We start from the raw sequence: 5,385 nt of genomic DNA on the forward strand, positions 1-5,385 counted from the left end.
GAGTTAGGGAATTTTGTGTCAGGATACAAGACAAAAGCAAACAAACAAAACTGTAGATTTTGCAAACCAGCAATCTCACAAGGCACTGTCTGTACTTAGATGTCCACTGTCTCCTGGTCTGACAGTCAGTGGTTCTTTATCTGGTTAATTTGGTTTGGGCGCCTCACTTGATTTCTAATTGGATTTGTTCGTTTGTTTGTTTGTTTTGAGACAAGGTCTCCCCATGTAGCCCTGCAGACTCTAAACTTTACGTCGTGCTCCTGCCTCAGCTTCCCAAGTGCTGATATTACAGGCTGGGCTTTTGTTTGGAATGTGGGAGGTGTGGACATCGCTGCCCCGTAGCAGTCTGCTGCTGGCTTCAGGTTTCTAGCAGGCCAGTGATGCTGAGAATTCCAAATGCTGGAATAAAGACTTTCAGGGTTTGATTTGGAAGGGGATGTTCCCCTGAAGGCAAGTATTATGTCTCAGGAACCCCAAAACACAACCTCTGTGATCTGTGCAAGCATGGTCAGAGGTGACCTCTAAGGGGCTTCCATTCATCTGCTTTTAATTTTTATTTTTGAGACAGGGTTTTGCTATGTAGTCCAGCCTAGCTTAGAACTTGTGATCCTCCTGCCTCAGTTTCTCAAGTGCCGTGATCACAGGCATATGCCACTTAGCCCGCTGTGGGGCTTTCAATTCTAACAGTGAAGGATTCTACAAGCTCTCTGTGTCCTTGACATTAAAAGTCACTGGCTGTCTCTTAGTTCTGGTCGCGACCCTACCCTTTAATGGCTGATCTACCTATCCTTTAATGGCCTGCACACAAAAGTCACTGATTCTCAAATGCAATCGGCAAAGTGACATTTCTCAAGTGCGGGTGCTGTAAGATCCTCTCTGGTCCCACCTCTCTCCCACCCCTCCTTCCTCTCTGCCTTAGGGTAAAGAAAAAAGAGCAGGCAGTCTGACCTCACACTTTATGTGCCACATCCTGTTTTCAGATGAGTGAGTTCATATGCTGGAAAATTACCAAGGGAAATAGTTTAATTTCGGAAAGTACCAAAAACTCATCTGTAGTCACCCGGCTTAATCTTGGGGGCCCTTTAAACAGCGGGGACATCACCGGAGGACCACTACGTGCCCAGGGATGAGCCAGGCAGCGGAAATCGAAAGCCGAGCATGGATGAAGCTTTCGATTCAGAAAGAAAGTAAACCTTTTGGAGAACATTCACCTCTACCCGGGGCACTTACTTTACTTTCTAAAAAAGAAGTTTCAAAAGAGGAATCTTCTCCCTGGCCAAGGCCTCGTATCAGATAGTCTCTGACCGGGGCTGCGATGGAGGATCAGGAAAGCAGACATGGGCTGAGGGGCATAGCTTAGCTGATAAAGTATTTACTAGGTACTTGAAGACCTGGCTTTGCTCCCCAGCACCACATGAAACTGAGCATGGAGTTAAACACCTGAAATTCTAGCACCTCAAGAAGGGGAAAGGAGATCATGTATCCATGAGTATACAGAGAAGCACGTGATCAAGTGATCACGTGATCATGTACGCCTCCGCCCATTTCCTTCTCACCCACACCTGTTCCTTTGGATCTCAGCGGCACTGACCACAAAGGTTTCAGTCCCGAGTTCTGTCTCAGTTCCTCAGCAGTCAGACCTTTGACATTGAAGGGAACTGCCTGGCTTTCTACAGTTTATAGTTCGTGGCAGCTGCCATGGAGTTGTGGGCTGAATGGCAAGGGGGATGCTGGGTAATTAACAGGTTTGTGAGTCACTGTGCACTGAAGAGGAGCACAGGACACCGATGAACGCCCTGGAACTGCTTCCAAGTGTCTGGTCCCATTTCCTAGAGGAAGATTTATGGTCCAATGCTGGGACACAGAGCAGAAAACTGGCGAAAAGTGAGGTGGTTCTCATGGCTTAAGACAGGGTTGAAAGGCTTTGTGCCCCCCCCACCCCTTACTCCTCCACCCCCACCCTACCCCCACCCCATGTAGAGACTCCAGAATGAGCGCTGAGCTGGGAGCTGAGTAAGTTTCTGTTTTGCTTTATATTTCTCAGTCACACAAATAGTTGTTTTCTGGGGAGGGCGATGTAAACGAAATAGAAAATGCAAGGCACAATGGTTTATAGATAGTTTTGGTCTTTCCCTCTCTCCCTCTGAGTATGTGTGTGCAGGTGCATTGGCGTGTGGAGGTCAGAGGTCAGCCTTGTTTTCCCAACCCCCCCTCCCCCCAAACACACCCGGAGTTATCCATCTCATTTTATAGAGACAGGATTTCTTACGGGGACCTGGGGCTCAAAGATTAACCCAGGCTGGCTGGCGAGCAGGTTCTAGAGGTCAGCAGATCTCTCTGTCTCCATCACTACAAGGGCCCAGGACCATGCTGAATATTGTTTTTGTGTGGCTCCAGGGTGTGGCCTTAAGTCTGTGTGGAGAAGTGCTTTTCTGAATGAATTGTCTTCCCCAATCCACTTTAGAGAATTTTGTTTCATTTTTGTTTGTTTGTTTGGTTGGTTTGGTTTGAGACAGAGTTTTTCCGTGTAGTCCTGGCTGCCTCGGAACTCACTCTGTAGACCAGGCTGGCCTTGAACTCAGGGATCTACGTGCCTCTGCTCCCCGAGGGCTAAGATTGCAGGCATGTGCCACCACTGCCGAGTTAGATTTTTTTTTTAAGGCAGAAAATGACCTTAATAATCATAAAACACACTGGATTTTTCAAACTTTGTCTGTCTTATTTTTACATACTCACAAAAGGAGCCCAAATACACAAGCAGATGGGAGGGAAGAAGAGAGAATGTAAGTAGGACAGGAGGCTAGGAACCTGTGTAAGGGCTGCTCCCTGTCCTGCCACCTGGATCTTGGGCTCTAGGCCCCCATTGAAACACAATCTGCAAATAACGCATGGAATTAGAGGTTTTCAGGTACCAGATTAGGGAAGGGGATTCTCTCTGTGGCTGCCCTGCTTCTATAGTCCCCGCCCTTCGCCCCTCCCCTCCCCGACACGCCCACCTTCACTTCCTGTGCTTCCTGACTGAGTTGCTACAGAAGGAAGACTTTACACTAGCCTGGGTCACCAGCCTTCCGTTTCCAGCCTGGCACACTGGGGTCTGTGGTGGTGGTAAACGTTTAGCAGTGAGAATGAGTGGCTCCCTTTAATTTGATGTCAGTCATGGCTCTGAACTTATCTCATTCACGTCTTTAGAAAACCGAGGGTTGGGGATTTAGCTCAGTGGGGTTGGGGATTTAGCTCAGTGGTAGAGCGCTTGCCTAGCAAGCGCAAGGCCCTGGGTTCGGTCCCCAGCTCCGAAAAAAAAAAAAAAAAAAAAAGAAAAGAAAAAGAAAAAAAAAAAAAAAAAAAGAAAACCGAGGCCTTGAGGTACATAATTAGGCTCAGGTCAAACAGCCAGTGATGGTAGGCTTGGGAGGGGTAGGCATCCACCTCTAGATACACATGCTTTTCTACTGCGATCCATATAAAAGTTCGAAATCAAACCTGATATTGTTCTCCCGCTGTGGGCCTCAGCTTCTTCCGTGTTGAGTGGCAAAGTTGCAGGATGGAAATTATGCTTTCTCTGACACTGCGCGTTGACATCATGAACCATTGGGAACTCGGGAACCTGACTCCATATCCCTGCCCCACACACTAGCCTGTTCTTCAGCCTCTTCGGTCTTGACATTTCCCTATCAGGGCGCCGCTGACCCTGAATCCCTGTGGTCCACATTTCCACTTCAGAGGGTGCCTTTGAGAGCCCAGCCCTGAGAGCCACAGCTCCGCTGGGTCAGGGGTAAAGGCCACACAGGCATGGTCCTGGTGCCCTGGTGGCTGTCTCCAAGAACAGGACAAGGTGCGGGAGGAAGTGAATGAACCCACCCGGTCCGAAGCAGCCATGTGACACGGTCCTGCTTTCTTCCCAAGGCTCATGTCAGAAAAGGCACGCACACAGGACAGTTTGCAGTCACTACCAGTTTAACCTCTGCTGACGCCTGACTCATGCGCCAGGACTTTTGGTTAACTGGATGACTGCGGGCCAGCAGCAATAGCCAATAAGGAGAGCAAGTGCTGGGTTCTGCAATGCAGGGGCAGCATCTCAGGAGTTTACACAACTGCTGTTCACAGCAGATCAGAAAAACACTCAACGAACTCGGAAAAACTAGAGTGCTGGGGCTTACTGTACAAGTGTGTTTGTTTGCTTAAGTGGTAGTTAGAGTCATTCTTGCTCTACATAACTAGAATTTTTTTTTAAATTCCATTTTGCAACACCCCCCTTTTCTGCTTCAGCAGACTCTAAGGGCATATAAAATGATAAGAAATGAGGCTTGTGGATGCGTGGCATCAAGTGAAGTGTGGCCTGGAGGCAAGCCGCCATTGCTTTAATGTTGTTTCCCGGTTTGCCCAGGCTTAGGTGCCTGTGTGCGTAACTTCCACCAGCGAGTATGAACAAGACCGCTTGTAGAAAGTTTACTTTAGGGACAGTGAGACGGCTTTGTGGGCAAAGGTACTTGCCACCACGCCTGACAAAAACTGAGTTAGATCCCTGGGATCTGCGTAATGGAGGAAGAAAACCAGTTTGAACGGAATGTTCCCTGGCCTCACATGTTTCCTGCTGTGTTGTGATAGTGTGCGTGTGAGTATGCGTGTGCATGCGTGTGCGTGTGTGTGTGTGTGCGTGTGTATGTCATGGCTCCTGGGCCTCGCCTTTTCACACACACACACACACACACACACACGCACGCACGCACGCACACACACACACACACGCACACGCACACGCGCACACACAAGTAAATAAATGTTTTACTTCAGGAAGAAATAGTTAAGGATGGTGTAATCATTAGAAAACATTAAGTTTGTCTTTGACATTACCCTTTGGCTATTGAAAAGTTAGAAACAATGTGCTAATAAAACATTAAAAAAAAAAACAGTCTTGGTTCGTGGAAGGCAGAGACTATCTGTGTCTCGTCGTTTTTCCTATCTCAATAGATTCAGATCCTAAATTAAAAATCGTAAGCCCTGTGGAAGTCTCTGCATTCTAAGCGCTGGCTCCCTGAGGGTTTCTCAGAGAACTGCTGACTGGGCCCTTTGCAGGTGATATGGATGTCATGGAGAGGCCTGGACCCTCAGGAACATGTTGTAAAGGGGATCTTCTGTGCAACATGTGGAAGCTTCTTCACCTGCCGATAAAATGTTGTTGGCCTATTCGCTTAGGCAGGAAGTAGGGAGGTGGATGTTCTGGTACACAGGGAGGATTCTCAGAGGGTTTGAGGCATGGGAGATTTACCAGAATGCAGATGGAGAGAGAGACAGGAAACTGAAGGAGCGGTAGCAGGATTATTGAGACAGGAGCTAATTGGAGAACAGAGCCACAAAGCTATTGGCCTTTGTGTATAATCATAAAGA

Source organism: Rattus norvegicus, chromosome 3 (genome assembly GCF_021556685.1).
Source record: "Rattus norvegicus strain SHRSP/BbbUtx chromosome 3, alternate assembly SHRSP_T2T, whole genome shotgun sequence".
NCBI classification, from domain to species: Eukaryota; Metazoa; Chordata; class Mammalia; order Rodentia; family Muridae; genus Rattus; species Rattus norvegicus.